This window comes from Triturus cristatus, chromosome 5_1, assembly GCF_964204655.1.
Source record: "Triturus cristatus chromosome 5_1, aTriCri1.1, whole genome shotgun sequence".
NCBI classification, from domain to species: Eukaryota; Metazoa; Chordata; class Amphibia; order Caudata; family Salamandridae; genus Triturus; species Triturus cristatus.
Window position 1 is genome coordinate 155,416,027 of NC_140587.1, and position 26,548 is coordinate 155,442,574.

The window sequence follows — 26,548 nt, forward strand, 5'->3', positions numbered from 1 at the left end:
CAAAGTTACTGCATTGTGTGAGAGTGAGAGAGCAGGACAGCGTCCAATGTACTTAGATATGGTGCTGCTGCTGTCTCCCATGCTCTGCTGCACTTCCAGCTTTCCTTGCGCCATGCACACATCTTTGCACCATGGTGCAAAGGTGTGTTTGTGATGTTTAGCAGGTTTGTAATGCAATGGTACTCTTCCAGTAATACTTCTCAGTAATACTTTAAAACTTTGTCTGTACATATCAGCATACATCTAAACTTGTTAAAGTTTGACCAACAAAAATCTACTTTGCCCCTGCCTCAAATAGGTGTAATTTTATGGCATAAAGTCCTGTCTGCCACTATTTGTAGACAGGGCCTTAGAGGCATGGATTATAAACGTTATTACCTGGCGGCTCAACTTCAGTGTGTCTTCAGTTGGACGTGTGAATTTCCAGCTTCAGAGACAATAATAATGAAGGAATAGGTGGATAACGGAGCCACAGAGGGAGAGATACTGTCGCCCAAAGTGACTAGTTCCAAAATCCCCCACATTTATCGCTGAAGTATCCACAAGAAGCAAGCGATTAGTCTGGGATAGGGAGCATGTTTGAGGTGGGAACAGTGCTGACATTTGAGCACCTTGTGCAATCACAGGCTGTCGTTTCAGGTCACACATATGGCTTTATTAAAAGATCAATAGGTGCTCGCTTGTTTTTTTTTGCAGTTTTGATATAGTGCGAACTTGGCTCATGGGCATTGAAGCTCTGTACGTCAGTTACATTACACATGGACTGATTCATTTTTAAGGCATGGGGAGCTTAGGTGATGTGCCCAGAATCACAGGATGTTGAGCCAACAGCGTACTGAAACCTGATTCCCCAGTTCCATAGTGGGCAGTTCCGGCTATAAGGCCACACCCACTCCCCATCATCGATTACCAGAGACGGAGCCCCCTGCATTTGAAGTATTACAGACATTTGCACTGAACATTTCATACTCCCAATCACATGTAAAAAATATATATCCAATGGTGCGCACCTCTTCTTGCCCAAGGTGTGGAAACGCGCATGTAGATTTTTTATTACATGATATGGAACTGTCCTGATCGCAAATATATTGATTGAAATTTTGGGCAAAGCTAATTTTCTTAAATCTGACTCGTAGGGAGGAGCCTAGTGCTTGACCAAGATGGCCGCGTGAGCTTTGAGCTCCCGGGACCCACGCGCCCTCCGTCGATTATCCTGTCCTAAATCCTGTTTTATATGCACGGCATCTTGCAGATGACTCATTGCTGAGGCGATTGATGCTGCCCGGGCTCGGATCGCCCGCCGGGAACCGGAGTTGTGCATGGCGGAAGATTGAGGCCTATCTCCGAGGGATGCCAGGGGCTGGCGTTGGCAGAATGCCCGGCCTCTAATTGAACAACAGCGGCCTGGCGAGGTGTGAACTGGCAGACGGAGAACGCCGTACTTTCACTTTCACTTTCTCGCCCTTTGTTTGCCTTGGCCCGGGAGTGCCTTCAGATTCTTTATTATCCTCTGGACGCCTTGCGCCCTACTCTGCCTGGTTATTGCAGATCTGGCTTCTCCTGTTCCCTCTGACTGAGAGAGGGTCGTCTCCTTGCACCGGGTTGCTCGGTGCCAGACATGTCGGGTAAAGCAGAGGTGGATAGGCTGAAACCCAAGGCTACCAGGCGTGGAGCCTATACCCAATCCAACAATATGGATCGTTATGCCCAGCAGAAGGGATCGCCTGGTGGATCGGGCCAGTCACTGGACGTACAGAAGGCTGCCTCATCCCCGACCTCGGAGCTCACGTTGCAGGATGTCATGGGTGCGCTCAAGGGGATGCAGGCCTCGATTGGGAGACAGTTTGATGCCCTGGCGCATAAAGTGGATACTATCTTGGTGGATGTCAACCTGATCCGCGCGGACTTGGGCAAAACTAATGAGCGGGTTAAATCCCTTGATCTCAAGACCACAGGCCTCGCTGATGATGTCTCGGAACTTCAGACCGAAGTTCGTAAGCTGCGGGCCGAGAACGACCTCTCCGCCCGCCGGCTGGAGGACTTTGAGGGCCGGGCCAGGCGCAACAATGTGCGCATTACTGGGGTCCCGGAATCCTCGGACGAGATCTCCGCAGATCTGCTCGTGGAGGACTTGGTGCTTAACCATCTGAAGCCTAAGGGCCTTGGAAAATTTTTTGCAGTCGAGCGGGCTCACAGAGTTCCTGGCGGGAGGCCCAGGCCGGGAGCCCCACCGAGACCGATTGTCGCCCGGCTCTTTCACTTCCGAGATCGGGACGCTATCCTGCAAGCATCGCGGGTGACGGGCCCGGTCCCATATCAGAACGCATCAGTGAGTTTCTATCCTGACTTCACCCAGCTGGTGCAAAAGCAAAGGCAGAGTTTCCTGGGGGTGAAGAGACGTCTTCGGGAGCGGGACCTGAAGTATGCTATGCTTTTCCCTGCCAGATTACGTGTGGTGTATGAGGACCGGACTTTCTTCTTTGAGTCGCCTGCTATGGCCGGAGACTGGTTGGACGCTTTGCCCCGACGACAGACTGGCGGGGATGCTGCCACAGACGTGGAGGGTGACCGGGATGGGCAGGGTTGATGCCTCTGGGGCCAGTCTGACTTGCTTTGGTTCTGGACAATGACTTGAGCTGATTGCAGTAATACGGAGGGTTGCGGGAGGAAGATGGGAGCTCTTTCCTCCCTCAGGGTACTTTTTGTAGTTTTGCGTTATGGTAGGGCGACAGGCACACTGCAAGTTGGGGGGGCTTTGTAAGCTGCAGCAGGGGTGCAGGGTGGGGGGTGGAGTTGGGATTTTGGGGTTGTTGTTGGGGGGTTTGTTTTTGCAAGGCGTAGTAATGGTTGTCAGGGTTGTTTACTGGTGGCACTTCGGGTGTGGGGTGGGCCTCTTTGTGTGTGGGGATGGGGGGTAGGGGCTTCAATATTATTAGCTGGAATGTTAATGGCTTGGGAGATCGTATTAAGCGGGGGATAGTCTTGCAGTTCTTGAAACGGTCTTTGCCGGATGTGGCCCTACTGCAGGAGACACACCTTATAGGTAATACTTGCCATGCTCTTAATAGAAAAGGTTACAAATTCATCGCCCACTCGGGATTCTCCTCAGGCTCCAGGGGTGTGGGTATCCTAGTTAGAGCTTCACTACCTTTCGAGGTGGACTCCACCATTGTTGATGATAGGGGGAGGTTTGTGGCGGTGGCGGGGAGGTGGGAGGGAAGAACGTTGGTGTTGGTTTCGGTTTATGTCCCTCCTGCCCTGCAGGCCTCCACGTTTGCAGATCTGGGCAGGGCCTTGTTGGACCTCCCGGAGGGTATGCTAGTGGTGGGGGGAGACTTTAATGCTGTCGGCTCTGGGTTGCTGGATAGGTACCCGCCCAGGGACACCGGGGGGGCTCAGAAGTGGCTTCCAGATTTTATAGATACATTCGGTTTGGTAGACTGCTGGAGGCTCCGGCACCCCACACAGAGCCAATATACCTTCCACTCCGGGGCGCATGGTAGTCTCTCTCGGATTGATTATCTGCTCACTCTGGCTGCGCACGCCTCATTGGTATCTGAGGCTAGGCATATGGCGCGGGGCATATCTGATCATTCGCCAGTGTGGGTCCGGCTGGACGTCGGCCGCGAGGGAGGGGGCAGGGTTGCTCGTATTAACCCCTGGTACTTCCGTGATCCCAAGATGCGCAGTGCGCTGCTGAAGACAGTTGATCACTATTTTAAGGACAATCAGGGTTCCGTTGACTCGGCTGTGTCGTTGTGGGAAGCATTTAAGACCGTGTTGAGGGGGGAGGCCCTCTCCTTGGTAGTGGCCGCCAAGCGACGGAGAGATGGCGAGGTTATGCAGGTTGAGGATGAGATCGCGGCTTTAGAGGTGGCTCTGGAGGGGGAGGTTACAGCGGGCTCACTGCATGATCTGAGCTTGAAGCAAGCGGAATATAGGGACCTGGTGACGAATGCCGCCAAGACCCTCAGTAGGGAACAGCAGGGTCGCTTGTACGATGTTGGTGATAAGGCCGGGAAACTCCTAGCGTGGCTGGACAAAAAAGAACGTGTTAATAGAGTGGTGCCGGAGCTGACGAGAGAGGGGGGAGAGGTGGTTGTTGATCCCGAGGGTATAGTACAGTGTTTTTCGGATTATTTCCATATGGTTTACACCTCGGTTTCGGATAGGCCAACTGAGGATTCGCGTGGCCTCCTGCGTGACATCGCTCTGCCCTGCCTTTCTGACGTAGATAGAGATGACCTCGATGGAGATATAACGGTTGATGAGGTGGCGGGTGCTATCCGCGCGCTGCACTCGGGCAAGGCCTCAGGCCCAAATGGTTTGCCGATTGACTTGTATAAGCTGTTTCCGGATAGGGTCGCTCCTCACCTGCGCGCCATGTTTGTGGAGGCGCGGGGGAGTGGGTCCCTTCCGTTGGACCAGCGACTGGCGACGATTGTTGTGATCCATAAGGATGGTAAACCCCGGGATAAGTGTGCCTCCTATCGGCCGATATCACTCCTTAATGCTGAGCCGAAAATTCTGGCTAAAATCCTGGCGGGCCGTTTGGTCAGGGTACTTGGAGACCTGATCCACCCGGATCAATCGGGTTTTATCCCACACCGTAACACTGCGTTAAACCTTAGGCGACTTCATGGAGTAATTGCCAGGGTGAGCACGCTGCGTGAACCAGCTATTGTGGCGTCTCTTGATGCCACGATGGCGTTTGATACGGTGGAATGGGCATACCTGTGGGCGGTGCTTGCCAAGTTCGGCTTTGGCCCTGGTTTTGTGAGCTGGGTGAGGTTGCTTTATGAGGGTCCTCTTGCGAGTGTTGTGGTAAATGGGCGAGCGTCGACTCCGTTCCAGCTTGGGAGGGGCACCCGGCAGGGTTGCCCCCTGTCGCCTTTGTTGTTCGCCCTTGCCCTCGAGCCGCTGGCGGCGTGGATACGCTGGCACCCGGATATACGTGGACTTAGATGGTCGCCTGATCACGAGGACCGTATTTCGCTCTATGCCGATGACATCCTGTTATATCTCGCCTCGCCCAAGAACTCGCTTACAGTGGTTTGTGACGTTCTGACATCTTTTGGTAAGAACTCTGGTCTCGTCATCAATTGGAGTAAATCATATTTGTATGTTCTGAGCGGCGACGTCCCACCTGTCCCGCGAACTTGTTCGATTCAGATCGCCCTGCAGGTCTTCGTGTACCTGGGGATTTTTATCTCCACTGACTCCACTTTGCGGTATGAGAGGAACCTGCTCCCTCCCCTGGCGCGTTTGCGGCGGGATGTTGCGGCCTGGCGGAGGATGCCGGTCTCCCTCCTCGGACGCGCCGCTTTATTCAAAATGATGTCTCTTCCTCGGTTCCTCTACGCCTTGCAGAATACTCTTGACTGGGTACTGGCCAGTTACTTTCGGGAGGTTGAGAGCCTCCAACGATCGTTGTTGTGGGATGGGCGGCCGCGCATTGCGATTGCTAAGTTGACGCTTCCGTGGTACGACGGGGGTATTGAGCTTCCGGACATTCGACGCTACTACTGGGCCACCCAGTTGAGCGCGATTAATCATGGTTTCTATGGTCCGGCTCTAAGCCCCGGCTACGCCATGGACCGATGGTTGTTGCGCGGCGGTAATTATCACCGAGCGTTGTACTCGAGATCGCTGGACTCGTCCCTCACAGGGCCCACGGGGGTGGCGGTGCGGGTGTGGAAGTTGGCGACTGACTCGCTGGGCTGGAAGGATAGGCTCACCCTTGCTACCCCGTTGTTTGAGTCTGACAAATTAGGGAAGCTTTGGCATACCAAAGGTTTTGAGAAATGGGACTTGATCGGTATCTCCAGGGTTGGAGATTTGCTGATCAAGGGGAGGGTGAAGTCCTTTGAAGAGCTGCAGAAGGAGTATGAGTTGGGGAAATCTGAGTTTTTCCGCTATGTTCAGGTGCGTCATGCCCTGCGGTCAGTTCTCGTAGAAGGTGAGAAGGTGCCTGAATCCTCTCCATTGGAGGACCGGATCCTCGATGGCCATATGCCGGAGAGCACAATCTCTCTTATCTATAAGAAATTGATTAATGTTCGGGCTGACCTGCTATTGGGGCTGCGGGATCAATGGATTAGGGACGGACTTGAGCTGGATGACGAGGACTGGCAGTCTGCGGTTCCCTCTCCTAAGGAGGTTGCGATCCCGTCGCGTCTGCGGCTGGTGCAGCTCAAAATACTCCACAGAGTCTATGTTACGGGGCCAAGGCTGGTTCATATGGGATTTTCTGAGGAGGGCTTATGTAGGAGGGGCTGTGGTATGGTGGGTACCTTCCTGCATATCATTTGGGAATGTGGCGTCGTCATGGAATTCTGGAGGAGAGTCCACGCGGTAATGGGGGAGGTGACGGGCATTGTTATGCAGCCGGAGGCGCGGTGTTGTCTCCTGAACGTGTGGGGGCCTGCTGACCACAATGAGGCACAGACCCAGTGGGTGACTCTGGGTAACATGGTGGCTAAGCGAGACATCGCGCGCCTGTGGGGCTCCGCGGGACCCCCCACATTGGCTGCGTGGAAGGAAAACATGGACTGGAATATGTTCAGGGAAAAGACGGTATATTGCGCTAGAGGGCGCCCTCGGAAGTGGCATGCCATTTGGGGGCGGTGGAACCAATATAGGGGGGGCATATGCCTTGCCCCTGATCTGGATCCCCCCGAGGAGCAGCTCTCTCCTTATCATTCTTTCCAGCTTTGTACATATGTTTCGATTGTTAATTGACTTCTTGGGCCTCTGCTTTTCCCCTTTTTCCTCTTATCACAGCGCTGTGACTGATAGACGAAGGGGGTCAGGTCTCCCCTGAGGGGCAATCACCAGGTGTATTCAGTGTACTTCGCCTTGCTTGGGTTTGGTTTGTGTTTGTGTTTCTTTAAAATGGAACCTTTTGTTTCTCCTTTCTATGCACTGTGGATGCTTCTCTGTATTGCTCTCTTGAAGCTGCCGCACCTCCGGGTTGTCGGCTGAATAGCTGTGTCCTCATTTTTGATGAATAAAGGTTTTTTAAAAAAAAATAAAAATAAAAAAATTTGACTCGTGCCAACCATGCCTTCTGACACGATCCAAGAAAACAAAACACTGGTTCGATTGATGGATTTAGCGATGTTACTAACCAAATGATTAATAGCTATGAATTCGAAATATCCCAGGGCACCAGCAGTGGGCAACAATGAATAGCAGAGACTGAAGGTGGAAAAATAAAAGCTGACACCAGACTCACAAACACATGAGGAAATAATCTCACTGGAATGGGATGAATTCTATGTCAGCACTGGAGGCGAGGAGTATGCCTTCTTTCTTCACTTTATTGGCATACAGCAGCGTTAAGGTTTATCAAAATATTACATTTCCCCCCATAGGGAAAAGGTAGTCAAACAAAAACACAAGTAACAACCAATCCATGACAGGGAACCAGTGTCCAATCAGGGCATTCCAAGACCCATATAGTCCATTGTTAGTGTCCTCTCCTCCTCTTTCTTCGCTGCTACGCAGCCAGATAAGTGCTCTTCAGTTCCTTAACTGTTTTGGTGCTTCATTCTGGTTGTATTTGGCTATTGTTAGTTTCAGCGTGAGCGCGCTGTGTGATGCTTTCATTGCTTAAGTGATTTTTGCTTTTAGAGCTGCTTTGTTCCGATCGCATGAGCGCATTGGGTATTCACACTTGTGGGTGTATAATTTTCGCTGTTATTATCTACGCACTGTTTCGGATTTCAGTTCGCGCTTACACTGCGCTTTCTCATTGTTTTCTGTTACCGCCGTGGGAACGGGTTTCTCGTTCCTACACGGCGCACTGCTGGTCTTGCCCTGAGGTCCTCCCTCCGCTAGGTGGCACGGGAGGCTGTCGGAAGCGCATCGCGCTGCTGGAATTTCTCTCTGGCATTCCAGCAACGCGCGCGCTTTAATCAGGAGCTGCTGGTCTGAGGAGAACGTCGTTTATGGTCTGTACACGGCAGCGGGCTGCAATAAACGCGCGCTGTCCGTTTCTGTTAAAAAGGTTCACGCTCGGTTCCCTCGCAAGTAATTATTATCGGGAACACGAGTCGGTATTGCTCACTGTTGACGCCTTGTATTGGCCATTAGGCCTCATAGGGGACGCATCCCAGAACAGCATTATCTCTCCCCGGCCTGGGGTTCATTTGCTCTCTATATTCTTTTGCCAGCAGTTGTCCCCTGGGGCTAGAACCCCGAGAAATTGTGGTTTTACCGCCACCCATCTTTCAGCTGACACCCAGCTTTGTTTGAGGCCTTCACCCCGGCCTGGTGATTCCACCTTTACTACGATGTATTTATACATATACATATAGCTTCCCTTCTTGCTTCCAGCACTATGGAGTATTACGAGGATTATCCAGAGGAGGAGGAAGACCCTCTCGCTGACATGCCTTGGGGGATGCGTTTTATGAGGCCGTTGACACCTCTATATATAGAGCAGTGGATCAAGCCATCTCTCCTTTAAAGGACAGACTTTCCCACCAGATAGAACAGGCGTTCCCGCTCCTGGAACATAGAGCCGCTGCACCCCCCCCAGACTCCAGCCACGTCGGCCCAGAACATGCCTGGCTCTCCCCCATCTAAGCGCCCCCGAGACGCTGGGGTGGATGTGGACGCTTTTGAGCGTTTGAAGCAGGCTTTCATAGACAGCCAACCAGCATGCCTGCAGGGAACTCCCTGACATCAGCGCCTACCCGCCAACCAGTATTACCAGGCCCTTCAGGAGATCCTGGCTCCGACCCCAGCCCTTCTAGGCCCTGGCTCCCGTCCCGTCCTGCGCAAGTTCCTCAGGCCACCTCCCCTCCGTCTGATATGCTCGATCCCAATGATATTGTGCACCCACGCTCTTCGGACTGTGTCCCGGCCGAGAAGGTCGCTACGTATGTTGTGGAGCATATCCGACGACCTCTAGTGAAAGAGGCCCGCAACTACCTTCGGGCAGAGTGTCCCTGCCCGTCCCTTGAGGGGAAGCTAGCCCTTACCCGGAAATTGATCCCCGGATGTCAACGTTCCTGCAGAAATTTATTTGAGACCCCAAGAAGGGCATTGACAGATCCTGGAGGGCGTGCCAGGACAAGCTCCTGTACGCCCTGGGCCCTATCACTAAGATCCTTGATATGGCCGAAGAGGCTAAAGCGTCAGGTTCTATCATTTCTCCCAAAACCCTGTCTGGCTGGGTACAGTGTGGTAATATTTTTGGGCAATGCCAACTGCGCCCTTTCCACCGAGCGCCGCCGGTCCCTCCTGATTAAGATCGACCCGAACCTAGGTGACCTGGCGGACTCGGAGGCGGGCGCCATCGCTCAAGGGGGTTTGTTCGGCGAACCTTTTGTAAAGGAGCTGGGCAAATTCGTGAATACATTTACATCTCTAGACAGAGCCCAGTCTACGATTAAGAAAGTTTTTCCCCGTGTTTTTCGAGGGGCCAGTCGAGGCAGGGGCCGCTTGACAAGGTCGCTAAAACCATCAGACCAATCAAAGTGGCTCCGGACAGTACCAAGATCAATCCAAATTTGGAAATTTCTACCCCACAAGAGGACGCCGTGGCAAAGGGAGAGGCTTCAGAGGAGAAGCAACTAATTCAAAATCTGGTGAGTGTTCTCCCTTCTTCCCCACAAAGCATAGGGGGCGTTTGGCAAGCTGTTTCCAGGCCTGGTTGGCTGTCACACAGGATGCTTGGGTGCTTCAAGCAGTGAGGGGTTTTCACATAGAGTTCATAGGGAACCCAGTTCAAAAACTCACTCCTCGACCCATTCAGTTTTCTACACAAGATGCGTTCCTTGTGAACGAGGAAGTGGCATCCCTCCTCCACAAGGGTGCTATCTCCCTTACTTCCCCTCACCCCCAGGGGTTTCTCAGCAAAATCTTCTTGGTCGACAAGACCGACGGTGGCAAGAGGCCTGTCATAAATCTGAGCGAATTCAACGAATGGCTGGTTTACTGCCATTTCAAAATGGAGGGGATCCACCTCCTTCGGGACGTCCTACGCCCTTTTGACTGGATGGCCCATCTAGACCTCAAGGACGCCTATCTGGTGATCCCGATTTTATCACCGCATCGCCGCTTTCTACAGTTCGCTTGGCGCCACCGGATTTACGAGTTCACAGCCCTTCCTTTCGGGCTCTCTTCAGCACACTGGTGTTTCACCAAAGTGCTCAAGCCGGTGGTGGAATTCCTGAGAGCGCGGGGCATCAGGTTGATTGTGTATCTCGACGACCTCCTCCTTATGGCCCCCTGCCCCCATAAACTGACGGAACAACTTCGGATGGCAGTAACTCTGCTTCAGGATCTCGGCTTTGTGATCAACGAGAAGAAGTCGCTGTTACAGCCAGCTCAGTCTGTTACCTTCTTGGGGTTCGTCATCGACTCCACGTTTTCCACTCTCAGTCTGCCGGTCAGAAAGATTGCCAAAATTCGCCATGAGTTGTGTCGCGTCCTCTCCAAACAGCAGGTGTCTCTTCGACAGCTGGCCCGAGTGGTGGGCCTGCTGTCAGCCTCCATTTAGGCCATCTTTCCCGGCCCGCTCCACTACAGGGCCCTTCAGCGCCTTAAGGCATACTTTCTCCAGAAAGGGTACCCGTACTCTCACAAAGTCGACTTGTCCAACGAAGCGAGGGACGAAATGCGCTGGTGGTTGGCCCATATGGAGGCCTGGAATGGCAGAGCGATCTTCGGGTCGACCCCGGATCTCGTTATCGAATCCGATGCCAGCAGGCTCGGCTGGGGTGCAAGGTGTGGAGACACCTCTACGGGAGGGTTATGGTCTCCCGAAGAACAGAAGTTACATATAAATTGTCTAGAGCTCCTGGTGGGTTCTTTCGCCATGCGGTGCTGGACAAGAGATTCAGTGCAGCCGTGTGTACTCCTGATAATGGACAACGTCTCGGCAGTACGCTACATCAACCATCTTGGGGGCACCAGATCGAAAGCCCTCTCAGACCTGGCGGCGAGTTTTTGGCAGTATTGCCTAGACAGCCAGATCTCAGTCACAGGAGTACCTGCTGGGTCGGGACAACGTGGAAGCGGATTTCCAGTCTCGCCATTTCCTGGAAACTGAACCAGTCGGTTTTTGCGTCTCTCCACGACCACTGGGGTCCCTTCACAGTGGACCTGTTTGCATCCAGGCTGGACCACCAAACCCCGAGATTTTTCAGCTGGCGACCCAACCCTTTGGCAGTGGCCACGGACGCATTCCTCCAGGATTGGAGTATGCAGCAGGGATATGCGTTCCCTCCATTCGCGATGATCACGCGATCGACCGCTCAGGTCCGCAGACAGTCGGCGGATCTAGTAATAATCACCCCTCTCTGGAGGTCTCAAGTGTGGTTTTCGGTTCTTCTGGAACTTTCTTGGGATTTTCCGATCCTACTCCCTCAGTTTCCGACTCTTCTCACGAGTCCGGATGGAACTCCACATCCACTAGTGTCCACGAACTCACTGTGGCTCATGGCGTGGAGGATTTCAGGGGCAGATGGCAAGCCCCGGGCCTTTTGGGAGAGGCTGAGGTTCTCATCTCCAAGGCTTGGGCAGACAGTACCGTCAAGAGGTACAAGTCCGCGTGGGGAAGATGGTCATGTAGGTGTTGCGAAGGGGTGTCGATCCCTTGGTCACAGACGTGGTCCACGTCGTGAATTTCCTGGCGCAACTAGCGTCTGACGGATTGGCCTATCGTTCTATCAACACCATCAGGTCAGCCATTTCCTCAGGTCATGTCCCGGTTAGTGGCTCCCCCATGGGCGAGCACCCCATGGTTTGTAGACTCCTGCGTGGTATCATCCGGCTTTCTTTACCTACGGAGCCACGGTGTTCTGTATTGTGGGACGTCAACCTGGTCCTGAACCTTTTTCTATCCTGGTAACCTAACAGGTTCCTCTCAAGGAAGGAACTTTCTGTGAAATTAGCGATGCTACTGTGCCTAGTATCTTGCAGGAGGGTCTCTGATGTGTGAGCCCTTGAAATCACTGGCCGGGTGTTCACTCCGGATGGAGTGACGTTTACTTTGCTTCGATGTACAAAATGCCAAACCAGGGTCATTTCTTATCCGGAGTTCCCTGACTCTCCAAAACTCTGTGTAGTTTGTTGTCTCAAGGCGTACGAAGAGATGACAGAAGACCTCCGCCCTCCGGGGGAACGACAACTCCTTATCGCGCTTCGGAAACCCTTTAAAGCGGTTTCCTCACCCACCATCGTCAGATGGGTTCGTTGGGTGATGCAAGAAGCAGGCATCAGTCACCGCCACTTCGGGGCGCACTCCGCAAGAGGTGCCATGGCTTCTAAAGCATTCGGCTTGGGTGCTCACTTGGAGGATATCCTCAACGTGGCAGATTGGTCCTCGGACTCCACCTTCAAAAGGTTTTACTTCAAGCCGGTACTTAATATGGCTCATTTGGTTGTGGGCAAGCTTTAAACAAGCATAATCCTCGCCTCCAGTCCTGACATAGAATGAAAAATTACCTAGCTAACGTAACGGAAAGTTTCAATTCTATTAAGGACTCGGAGGCGAGGATTATCCTGCCCTGTGCTCCTGGAGGAGAACCCTCCCCGTACTGCAGTAAGTACTTGTTTTCATCAGTTCTATCGCTACGTTGTTATGAGTACTGTTCCTGTTCTCGCATGACATGCTTAACTTTCAGGTAGTTAGTTCTATTCCTCCGGTAATACGTCCTTGTCACTGCAGGTTCTGATGCTCACAAACAGAACACCTGAAGAGGAGGATTGGGCTGTCTTCGCGATCCGAAAGAGGAGGAGAGGACACTAACAGTGGACTATATGGGTCTTGGAATGCCCTGATTGGACACTGGTTCCCTGTCATGCATTGGTTGTTACATGTGTTTTTGTTTGACTACCTTTTCCCTATAGTTCATGGGAAATGTAGTCTTTTGTTAAACCATAACGCTGCTATATGCCAATAAAGTGAAGAAAGAAGGCATAATCCTCGCTTCTGAGTCCTTAATAGAATTGAAACTTTGCGTTACGTTAGCTAGGAAATTTTTCATTGTTATAAAGAATTTATGAACAATATACCATTGTAAATAGAGATGGCTAATGATAAAGACAGTGTAGACTTCTATTATAATAACAATAAAAGGCATCCCTCAGTGCACTTGTCTGTGTTTGCCTTGTTCCAAGAACGTCAGTGACTTGGGCCCTATTGACAAGTTAGGAAAAATAGTGTGAGTTATCTACCCAGTGCTTAATTTGTGAAAGAAAGAGTGCCGGTGGTCCAAGCTCCCCACAGAAGACTGGGCCAGGACCCTGAAGGCAACTACCCCTTCTTATTCTGAAGACCCTGTTATCGCTGACAGTAATTTCAGAGAGTGGATTGTCACATCCCTAGACTCCATACTCCCCTTTAGAACCCGGGAGGATAAAAACGGGAAACCAGGATCCTCCCCATGGTACACCCCGGAACTTCGGATGCTACGCAAAAATTGCAAGAAAGCTGAGCGGCTATGGAGGAAAGACTGGCAGTACGCTAGCAAGGAAGATTACCAGAAATCAGTGAGAATATACAAATCTGCCCTTAAACGCACCAAAGTCTCCCATTACGATACACGGATAAAAGACTCCACCAACTCAACAAGGGAATCCTTCCTTATCGTAAAAGAGCTACTGAAAATACCAGCTCCTCCATCCTCTAACACCCCCCCGGTAGACCGAAGCAACGAACTAGCTACCTACTTTAATGACAAAATCGCCCGCATTTTAGCATCCCTTCCCCCTCCCTGTCCATCAAGCCACATGGACAATGAAACCCCCATCAGTCAGACAGGAAACAGCTTGCGCCCCCAACTAGCGACGTTTAGGGCAGTAACCAGTAACGAGGTAGATGTAACCATGGCCAAAATGAAAAGCGGATCACCTCTGGATCCCGCACCTATTAGATTTCTCAAAACTGTAGCCCCAGTCATCGTACCAACGATCACTGAGCTTATAAACAGTTCGCTCGCCCAAGGCTCTGTACCCGCTAGCTGGAAGAGTGCAGTAGTTAAAGCACTCCTAAAAAAAACCCAGCTGGACCCAGCAGATATGGCAAACTACCGGCCAATCTCACTCCTCCCTTGCATTAGCAAAGTAGCCGAGAAACTGGTCAATGGACAACTGTCACATTTTCTCGAGGTAAACAACATCTTACGGCAATCCCAAACTGGGTTTCGCCCTGGCCATGGCACAGACACCGCCCTTCTTGCCGTCATCGAGGAGGCAAGGCGCATTTTGGATTCAGGAGGGTCAGTGGCAGTGATCCTCCTGGAACTTAGTGCAGCCTTCGACACAGTCAACCATCGTGTCCTTCTCCATCGGTTGGCGGCAGCAGGGCTCACTGGGGCGGCGCTCAGGTGGATAGAGTCCTTCCTTGCTGGGCGTTCGTTCCAGGTATGGGATGGCAATCACCACTCGACCATCCTCCCCCTCACGAGCGGGGTTCCCCAGGGGTCGTCTTTAAGCCCCACGCTTTTTAATGCCTATATGGCCCCTCTCGAAGATGTGGTGACCCCCTTCGGGATCAAAATAGTGAGTTATGCTGATGACACACAGGTGGTCGTCTCTCTATCCCAACTGGACGACCACCCGGACAATCTGGCAAATTGCCTCACGGAAATTCACAGTTGGATGTGTGAATCATCACTTAAATTAAACGGGTCAAAGACCGAAGTTATGCTCATAGGAAAGCAATGGGCGACTATCCCCCCATCGGTCTGGCCAGACGTGTTCGGGGAAATTCCCACCCCGAAACAAGAAATCAAGACCCTTGGAGTCTGGCTGGAACTCGAGCTTTCAATGAAAACGCAAGCGTCCAAAACAGCAGGTACCTGCTTCGGGCTTATGCGCACCACCCGCAAGATTCTCCCCTTACTCCCGCCCACATCTAGAAAACTCCTAGTCCAAGTTTAATACTGGCACGGTTGGACTACAGCAACATGGTTTATCTGGGAGCCCCAGAGGCCACTATGGCTAAACTTCAACGCACACAGAATGCAGCAGCCCGACTACTTATGAACCTTCCCTCCAGAGTATCAGCCAGACCAGCAATCAGGGCCCTGCACTGGCTGCCAGTGCGCCAAAGGGTGGAATTTAAGGCCATGTGCACTGCACACAAATTGATGAATGGAGTTGGCCCTATGATCCTCAGCGACCTGGTGACTCCTTATAAGGCCCCCAGATCCCTTCGGTCTGAGTATGAGCGACTGGCCAACATCCCCAAATACAGAAAGACACGGACTGGAGGCCGACGCTTCTCCGTGAAGGCATCTGCCGGATGGAACTCCCTCCCCCGTACCCTTAGACTGGAGCCCAGTTATCTGATCTTCAGAAAAAAACTGAAAACGCTTTTATTCCCAAAATAAAGTCCCTTCTCTTTCTTCCCCTCTCCTCTGGATAATACAATCAATATAGCGCGGGGATGCCTTCGGGTCACCAGGCGCTCTACAAATCGTTAAATAAATAAAGCCCTGGTCTACAGCAGCGACTCGTGCAATTAAATGTTAGCACGCTTAATCGCAAGGTTGGCAGTCTTAAATCTACCTCATACTTCTTTAAACGACTACTAGACAGCTTGTGCCCGTTTGTCTTTCTCTTGCAGGTTCCTGCTTTCTCCCTTTGTGACGGTTTTGCCGTATTTCTCTTCCTTCGTCTATCTGATGTGTGTTTTTTACCCTCTCTTTCACTTAGTAAATATCAGATGTGGGGAATTAAGTGCCAGACCTCTAAAATGAGTGCGACTGGCCCCCAACGACAACCATCGGCTCAAGCTAAGCACTTTATTTGTTTACCACATATGGTAAACACCATTAGCTTGTGGTGAGGCATTCACCTTGTGGTAAATACTTCCTATTGGAGTTTTTAACTTTCAAATGAGGCATAACATATGGTATCGATTTTTAACACACCAATGTTCCTGTAGTTTCTTATTTACAGGCCTTTTACCCTGTTAAATTTCAGTACGTTTGACCTTCCAGAATCTATCAGAGGAAAACTGCAAAGGTGTGATAATAGTCAAACAACTCGGAATTCAGATCCTTGTGCAAACAAACGCTCGTACACGGATCAGTATTTAGCCATGTTCTTGTAATTAGAATCTAAAACTAATAATAGATACTGACTAGTCGCTAAGTAAACAGGTAATAAAAATGCACATACAATAGTGTTTATACTCACGAGTAAAACACAATGAACTTACACAAGTAGAAAGGACATTGTAGCTTGACCACAATATTTAAATTTAAAATATAGAAATACATTTCTTAGGAACTATTTATATTGAATTTGGTTTTATAAAGAAAGGAGTCCCGATTGGACAGCTTCTTATTTGAAAATCATGTCAGGCGACACCAAGAGGGGCAGACAGTGGTGCAGAGGAGCATTTCTTACTTCCCCCAATATGCTCCCATATGGAAACAAAATTACTTACAGGCTCATTTGTTTCTTTATGTAGGCAAGCCTTCTTGAAAAAAAAAGGTTTTATTTTTTGGGAATATAAACACAGGGGTGGCGGTCTATTACTCCTTGCATGCTTGTTTTTGTAGCCAATCAAAGTATGTTGCAAATGGTGACATGCCAAATTAATATTCATTAGGCAGGTCGTTTTGCAGCCCCGTGACTGGAAATTTAAGTGTTCATCCTATTAGTTCATAGGTTACATTACCCAAAAAAAAGACTAGTCTCAAAACGTCAGCTCAGTCTTTTAGTACATATGGCTCTTTGCTATTAATCATAAACTGCAGTTAGTAATAAAGATGAACATTCTTTGATCTAACAGATGACACAGATATTGGGTTCTGTTTAATTGGATATTGCTGAAGACGTGGTTTTGCATTTTAATGGCAATTATGTATGCTTGATCAATAAAAAATGGGAAAAAAACCTCCAATGTGTGAAATAAAGCATGAGCCTGCATCCCACACTACCTCTACTTCACACATACCGTGGCCTCTAACCCTTTGTCCTCCATACACAACCGATTCCCAAAGCATATTCCTTTAACCTCCTTTGGCCCCACCTCTCACACGCGCGCGCGCACACACTTGCATTTCTAGAGTGAACATAGGCATTGTAAGGGGCGCGCGCGCGGTCTGGCAGGAGCACGGTGTACAAGGCCCGAGGATTGGCTGGATGCCGGGGTGATATCCCAGCAGGCTCCGCGCCCGGCCAGGCCGGGAGGGAGGCCCTGAGGGAGGTGGAAACGCGATAGCCAGCAATAACTCCACTCAGCTCATAATGAAGAGCCGGCCTGGGGAGCTGGCGGCCGATTGACTCGCGCACTTCATGAACACCTTCCCAAATTACAATCAATTACCGGGTCAGCCCGGAGTCGGGCCGCCGATCGAATGGGCACACATTTCGCGGCAGATGGAATTGGATTTTATTGAAAAAGAAATTTCAGCTGCATTTCAAATGCGCAGATGTGTCTGGCAAGGAACAGCGGTTTGTCGCCTGATGTTATTTGTAGAGTCGCCCAGGCCAGGATAATCTTCGGTGAGGAAAATATCTGAGTACGGGATCAGAGCTCAGAGTAATAAATACAGTAGCGGAATCCATATGGCCTCAGGGTATGTGTAGGGTCAGAGCTCAGAATATTATATACAATGACCTGCCTAGGATCAGAGTTCATACTCCTACACACAGGTAAGACGCCCAGTACATACCCAGAGCTCAGACAGTAAAATACAGTAACATAACCTAAAAGGGCCCTCAGGCTCTATACAGGATCAGAGCTTAGACTGTAATACAGAAGCAGAACCCACGGCCTCAGGTTCTATACAGGATCAGATCTCAGACTAATATACCGTAGCAGAATCCACGGGGCCTCAAGTTCGGGACAGGATCCAATCTCAGACTAAATACAGTAGCAGAACCCACAGAGCCTCAGGTTCTGCACAGGATTAGAGCTCAGACTGTAATATGCATAGCAGAACCCACAGGGCCTCCGGTTCTATACAGGATTAGAGCTCAGACTTTAATATACATAGCAGAACCCACAGGGCCCCAGGTTCTGTACAGGATCAGTGCTCAGACTATATACAGCAGCAGAAACAGTAGTACCTCAGTGTCTGTCCAGGATCAGAGCTCAGAATACAACACAGCAGCATAACCCACATTGCTTCAATCTCTGTCCAGAATCAAAGGTCAGAGTGTTATACACTCCAGCGGAACCCATAAGGCTGCAGGTTTTATCTGGAATCAGACCGTAGACTACTAGAAACAGATGGAGAACTCAGGACAGCAGACTCTGGTCAGGTCAGAACATAGAATATTATATGAAGTACAAAACCCCATAATGCAGTAGACTCTGCAGATGATCAGAGCACAGAATATTTTACACCGTAGAGGAACTTGCAGCAGGCTCTACATGATCACCGCTCAGAATATCACATAAAACTAACAGAACTCTCAATGTTATGAACTCTCAGGACCTAAGTTCTGTTCGTGATCTGAGGTACACATCAGCAAAATCCACAGCATCAGGGCGTGTCCTAATAAGAGCCCCCAATCCTATCAACAGTTGAAGACCCCACAGGACAGTAGGTCAGTCTAGTATCTGAGCTCGGGAACATTTATACTGTGGAAGAACCGATAAGACCCCTGGCTCTGTCCAGAATCAGAGTACAGAATGTTACACAGAGCATACAGGATCAGCAGACCTCATAGTACATCATGGTAAGAATTAGAGCTTTGACTAATCCTCCCTGCAGTACAGCTTAAGGAACTGCAGGCTCTGCACAGGGCCCGAGCTCAACATATTATATTTACCAGCGGAACCCGGTATGCCGCAGTCTTGCTGAAGGACCAGAGCTCCGAATATTATATATAGTATCAGAACCTATAGAGTCTCATGCACCGTAACGGATCAGAGTGCATAATATTATATGAAGCAATACAAGTCACAGTGCTTTAGGACCAGTGCAGAATAGGAATGTATTAATCCGCAAAATCAGTAGGTTTTCAGTCGCCGTCCAGGATCCGAGCTCAAGATATTAGCACATTTATTAAAACAACATAGTGCATCCAATATTACCACTTCACCATAGCATAACATACCACATCACACCGTACCATGACATAACATACATATATAGTATGTCATATACATACAACACAATTTAATTACAAAACATACTGTACCACCACAAAACACATCATAGCACATTAAATAAACATAATGAATGGAGTGGCATAACTTACCATACAATCCCACCCCACAACATAACATCAAAATCACTTAGCACAACATATCACTTTTTTGCCATCCCACAACATTAGGTAAGATCATGTAACACAAGATAATTCTGCTGCATAACAATACATAATATAAAATCCCTCCTTAACATCAACGAAAACCCCTCCACCTAATCATTGCTGTTCTATGTGACCCCTCCGTTAAGCCCAAGCATGACTTCACCTGATATTTTGGCTCCCAGGCCTATGCCTCCATGAATGAATCCTGCCCAGGGCAGTTCCTCTTTGCTCTTGTCTGTGAATTGAAAACCATCCCTTCACTTTCCCTGGTCACAGGGTCGAGGTGCCCTTATCTCCTCAGGTGCTTCATGGACTAGGTCACCTGGAAGACCAACGCACACAAGTTTTTGGGACTCTAGTACTTGACACTGACAGCATGCTGATACTGCAATCTGTTTTTCTCAGAAATTCTGGAGTGAGGCCAGAAACTTTCTGTGCTCTCAGCCTTCTCTACCACCCCAACCCATGCACAACCTTGTCGGACCTATCCATTTGCTGATGTGCTGGAGCAGCGAAGCATCCACACAAACAGCATAGAGTCAGGTGCGTGGCAGCCTAAGCCACAGGGCAGAAGGGTGCTAGAGAATGTCTTTTAACACCCTGACGAAGGCTGGTGTCCCATACCATTGTGCCCCTATTCTCCCTGAAGCCCAAACACTCCAGCTCTTCTCTCAATTCACTTTCTCAGCAATCTTTAGCTCTACAGATGGATATCAGTGAAAGGGAGTAGGAATAGCCACCAGATCCTGCAATCATCCTGGGCAGTATTCTCTGAAGAGGACAGGGAATTAACTACGACCGTTCAGGAAGAAAAGCACACCACATTTTCAGAGCCATCCCTTGCTCAGCTGATAGTGTACATCAGACAGCAGAGTTATCTCTCAACATTTCCAGACAGCAGAACTATCTACTTGCTACAGTCAATCCAGCTGTCCCTCACTGTACATAGGCAGCAGAGCTACCACTCCACTTGCTGGTAGCAGTACTATGACTGGACAGGAAACTTACCAGAGGCAGTAGCCTGTGAGTGGGACTTCACATCCTTGGAAAAGAAGGCAACAAGCAGCGCGTCTCTGACATTCGCAGTCAGCACATTCAGGACATCTTCCTCCGGGCCGTTCCTGTAGTGTCCGCATTTGCCCAGAGGGATTTCTTGGAGCATGCATGGAGAGTCAGCCCAAGACAGCAGTGAGGAGATGAAGGAATGGATGAGGAGAAGGATGTCAAACAAGGGGGTCTTCATGTACTTGAAAGAGGCCATTCCTCGAAAGCTGTGGGCATGGCTAGGCTTAAGTTTACTCTTATTCAAGATGGTTGCCCTGCCAGTTACCTGAAGCCATAGGCTAACCATGTGCCCAACTTCATGATGGTTTGGAGCATGGCTTATGCAAATTGTAATCAATTAATTCCATAATACTGTAGGGCTACTTCATGTTTTTAAATATACTATTGCTTTATTGTACAGACACTTTTGAAATTCAAAGTTATTTTGATACTAGCTGAATGATTTGAGTAACCAAAACTTCACTGCTACCTTTCATTCATTTTCAAAATGTAGAAACCATTTAATTTGTTTTCATACATTTGCACGTTTCACTGCATATTGTAGTTAACATAGTCTTGTTTGTTTGCAATTATTCCTTATGAAGTTTAGGGGACGGGGGGGGATTTCAATTACAGAGTAAATACTATAAGAAAACATTTGTGTTGGTTTGAGGAATGTGTGGTCTAGGAGGGATAGCACTAACAAAGTAATATAATACAACCTCAAAAAGGCATGCACATAGTTTAAATAGAAATCACACTCCGAAGCTATCAATACTGTTGGACTTGCCCCTTTTTGCAGGGTCATCCCCAAACATTTTGCCTTTGCCCTCCTGTATTCTATACCCATTTTCGTTGGCTTGTACAACTCTGCGCACTTTCCCACTATTAACCATTGCTAAAGTGCTTATGCTCTGTATTGTAAACATGGCAAAATTGGCTTACACCCAATTGGCACATTTAGTTTAATTGTAAGTCCCTAGTAAAGTCGTACTACATGTACCCAGGGCCTGTAAATGAAATGCTACTAGTGGGCTTGCAGCACTGATTGTGCCACCCACTTAAGTAGCCTTTTAAACATGTCTCATGCCGCCATTGCAGCCGGTGTGTGCAGTTTTAAACAGCCAATTCGTCCTGGAAAAAGTAACTTTTTGCCATGCCTAAACCTTACGTTTAATACAATACATATAAGTGAGCCCTAGCGTAGGTCCTACATAGCCCATAGGACAGGGTGCAGTGTATTTAAAAAGTTGAACACGTACCTTTTATTTTGCCTGTCCTGGTAGTGAGAAACCCTTAAATTCGTTTTTCATTACTACAAGGCCTGCTTCTCCCATAGGATAGCATTGTATTAACTTATTACATTTAATAAGTGATAATGTTCAGTTAGGAACAGATAGGAATGTTGGGTCTGGTGGCTCAGTGGACTAATGCATCCACTGTGTGGGCCTGTGTTTGACTGCATGGTCACAGGTTAAAATCCTGGCGGGTCCACTCGGCCTTTCATCCATCTGAGGTCTATAAAATGAGTACCAGTGAGTTGGGTAACAATAAACATCTGTTATTCAGCACCAAGAGACCTATGGGTGAATGTGCGCTTTACAAATACACATGTTAGGTTATGTTAATGTCAAGTTTGGTGTCTGAAGAATTATAATTTAAAACACTCTTTAATGGTAAAGTCATATTTTAAGTGACAATTCTGAAAATGCCACTTTTAGAAAGTTGTAATTTTCTTGTTCTAACCATTTGGTGCCTGCAGCCTGCTCCTGGATCACGTTACTAGGTGTAACTGGCAGTTAGTCTTTGTGTATTGCTCCCAGACAGTGAGACAAAGGAGAATTTGTGTTGTCATGATGGGCCTTCTCTGACTTGATGAGGGGGAGGGGGAGGAGCAGGAGCGGTCCGTGCAGGTTAGAGCGGTGGGGCAGGGTGGGTGGACTCAAGAGACGACGAGGGAAAATTAAATAAATAATTAATTTCCCTTGTCGTCCCTCGAATCCCCCTCACACCGCCCCACCGCACTTACACGCATGGGTCGCTCCTGGGGAGGAGCTGTCATCTACCACACTCGCACATCACAAAGGCTGTGCCTCAAAATATTCACAAAGGGTCTGACACTACGTTTGTGACCCCAGACAAGCTGGGGCCAGGGCAGGGAGGTAGGAACTTCCAAGCACATCCGGAACCATAACCTACTTCAAATTGGGCACTATGTATAAATACTGGACTCTGAGACCCAACTCTTCCCTATAACTCTGGGCCTGTTGATACTGTAGAAGGACTGATGTGCTGCTTTGCTGCCAGAAGGACTTATACTTTGCTGCCCTGCTGTTTTGCTGCCCTACTTGTTGAGAAGGAAGACTGGATTTGCAACCCTCATCGCAGGCTGAAGTGACTCCAAGGATCAGCTTACTGAACTCCTGCCCTGAGCCACAGGGATATAAAAAGCTCCAGAGGCTCCTGGGAACAGCCCAGCTGACCTGCTGCCTGGTCCTGCAACTGGACCTGCCTGAGCCCTACTGGCCTCTGCTGGATTGTGTTTCTGATCACCAAGAGGTGCCCCTCAGGTCCTGGACTCTTGGTGTGGAATCAATTGCGCTCTCTCCTCAAAAAATGAAATCCTGACTTTTTGGGCTCTGTTTGACTGCGAAGGGGCCCATTCATACCAAGATCATGCTGCCCAGCAAGTCGAAGTTCCAGTGAACCCGACTCTTCACGCCACAGCGTCCGCCATCGATGCCCGGCAGCACGAGATCTGCACTTCGCACAACAGCATCAACAGCCTGTGGTGACCGCCGACGTGAATCTCCGGCAAGGACCGTCCGCGACACCCGACCTTCTCTTCGCGGTAATCGACAACAATCCACAATACTCTCCCTGCTCCTTGTGGCCCTCTCCACTTTGAATGGGACTCTTCGTGCTGTACTTTTGAAGGTAACTCTTTCAGTGGGACTAACCTGCTCCCTGTATCTCACCCGTGCTCCATCGCGGTCAGCCTGAACATGTGACTTTCACCTGTTCTCATACGACCAGATAACCTGTGAGTGGCGCTTTGTGCTTCTAGGCACTTTACATACCTGAAATCTTTAAAATTACATATCTCCGGTTCTACTGATTGTATTTTTGTCATTTGGGTGTCAAATCATTAAGTACGGTTTGCTCTATTGTACTAAATTTGTGTGGAATTTTTATTGTATTGTGTTTTTACTTTATTACTGTTTGAAGTGCTGCATAAATATTTTACACATTGCCTCTAAGTAAGGCATGACTGCTTTTGTGCAGCCTTCTCTACCACCCCAACCCATGCACAACCTTGTCGGACCTATCCATTTGCTGATGTGCTGGAGCAGCGAAGCATCCACACAAACAGCATAGAGTCAGGTGCGTGGCAGCCTAAGCCACAGGGCAGAAGGGTGCTAGAGAATGTCTTTTAACACCCTGACGAAGGCTGGTGTCCCATACCATTGTGCCCCTATTCTCCCTGAAGCCCAAACACTCCAGCTCTTCTCTCAATTCACTTTCTCAGCAATCTTTAGCTCTACAGATGGATATCAGTGAAAGGGAGTAGGAATAGCCACCAGATCCTGCAATCATCCTGGGCAGTATTCTCTGAAGAGGACAGGGAATTAACTACGACCGTTCAGGAAGAAAAGCACACCACATTTTCAGAGCCATCCCTTGCTCAGCTGATAGTGTACATCAGACAGCAGAGTTATCTCTCAACATTTCCAGACAGCAGAACTATCTACTTGCTACAGTCAATCCAGCTGTCCCTCACTGTACATAGGCAGCAGAGCTACCACTCCACTTGCTGGTAGCAGTACTATGACTGGACAGGAAACTTACCAGAGGCAGTAGCCTGTGAGTGGGACTTCACATCCTTGGAAAAGAAGGCAACAAGCAGCGCGTCTCTGACATTCGCAGTCAGCACATTCAGGACATCTTCCTCCGGGCCGTTCCTGTAGTGTCCGCATTTGCCCAGAGGGATTTCTTGGAGCATGCATGGAGAGTCAGCCCAAGACAGCAGTGAGGAGATGAAGGAATGGATGAGGAGAAGGATGTCAAACAAGGGGGTCTTCATGTACTTGAAAGAGGCCATTCCTCGAAAGCTGTGGGCATGGCTAGGCTTAAGTTTACTCTTATTCAAGATGGTTGCCCTGCCAGTTACCTGAAGCCATAGGCTAACCATGTGCCCAACTTCATGATGGTTTGGAGCATGGCTTATGCAAATTGTAATCAATTAATTCCATAATACTGTAGGGCTACTTCATGTTTTTAAATATACTATTGCTTTATTGTACAGACACTTTTGAAATTCAAAGTTATTTTGATACTAGCTGAATGATTTGAGTAACCAAAACTTCACTGCTACCTTTCATTCATTTTCAAAATGTAGAAACCATTTAATTTGTTTTCATACATTTGCACGTTTCACTGCATATTGTAGTTAACATAGTCTTGTTTGTTTGCAATTATTCCTTATGAAGTTTAGGGGACGGGGGGGGATTTCAATTACAGAGTAAATACTATAAGAAAACATTTGTGTTGGTTTGAGGAATGTGTGGTCTAGGAGGGATAGCACTAACAAAGTAATATAATACAACCTCAAAAAGGCATGCACATAGTTTAAATAGAAATCACACTCCGAAGCTATCAATACTGTTGGACTTGCCCCTTTTTGCAGGGTCATCCCCAAACATTTTGCCTTTGCCCTCCTGTATTCTATACCCATTTTCGTTGGCTTGTACAACTCTGCGCACTTTCCCACTATTAACCATTGCTAAAGTGCTTATGCTCTGTATTGTAAACATGGCAAAATTGGCTTACACCCAATTGGCACATTTAGTTTAATTGTAAGTCCCTAGTAAAGTCGTACTACATGTACCCAGGGCCTGTAAATGAAATGCTACTAGTGGGCTTGCAGCACTGATTGTGCCACCCACTTAAGTAGCCTTTTAAACATGTCTCATGCCGCCATTGCAGCCGGTGTGTGCAGTTTTAAACAGCCAATTCGTCCTGGAAAAAGTAACTTTTTGCCATGCCTAAACCTTACGTTTAATACAATACATATAAGTGAGCCCTAGCGTAGGTCCTACATAGCCCATAGGACAGGGTGCAGTGTATTTAAAAAGTTGAACACGTACCTTTTATTTTGCCTGTCCTGGTAGTGAGAAACCCTTAAATTCGTTTTTCATTACTACAAGGCCTGCTTCTCCCATAGGATAGCATTGTATTAACTTATTACATTTAATAAGTGATAATGTTCAGTTAGGAACAGATAGGAATGTTGGGTCTGGTGGCTCAGTGGACTAATGCATCCACTGTGTGGGCCTGTGTTTGACTGCATGGTCACAGGTTAAAATCCTGGCGGGTCCACTCGGCCTTTCATCCATCTGAGGTCTATAAAATGAGTACCAGTGAGTTGGGTAACAATAAACATCTGTTATTCAGCACCAAGAGACCTATGGGTGAATGTGCGCTTTACAAATACACATGTTAGGTTATGTTAATGTCAAGTTTGGTGTCTGAAGAATTATAATTTAAAACACTCTTTAATGGTAAAGTCATATTTTAAGTGACAATTCTGAAAATGCCACTTTTAGAAAGTTGTAATTTTCTTGTTCTAACCATTTGGTGCCTGCAGCCTGCTCCTGGATCACGTTACTAGGTGTAACTGGCAGTTAGTCTTTGTGTATTGCTCCCAGACAGTGAGACAAAGGAGAATTTGTGTTGTCATGATGGGCCTTCTCTGACTTGATGAGGGGGAGGGGGAGGAGCAGGAGCGGTCCGTGCAGGTTAGAGCGGTGGGGCAGGGTGGGTGGACTCAAGAGACGACGAGGGAAAATTAAATAAATAATTAATTTCCCTTGTCGTCCCTCGAATCCCCCTCACACCGCCCCACCGCACTTACACGCATGGGTCGCTCCTGGGGAGGAGCTGTCATCTACCACACTCGCACATCACAAAGGCTGTGCCTCAAAATATTCACAAAGGGTCTGACACTACGTTTGTGACCCCAGACAAGCTGGGGCCAGGGCAGGGAGGTAGGAACTTCCAAGCACATCCGGAACCATAACCTACTTCAAATTGGGCACTATGTATAAATACTGGACTCTGAGACCCAACTCTTCCCTATAACTCTGGGCCTGTTGATACTGTAGAAGGACTGATGTGCTGCTTTGCTGCCAGAAGGACTTATACTTTGCTGCCCTGCTGTTTTGCTGCCCTACTTGTTGAGAAGGAAGACTGGATTTGCAAC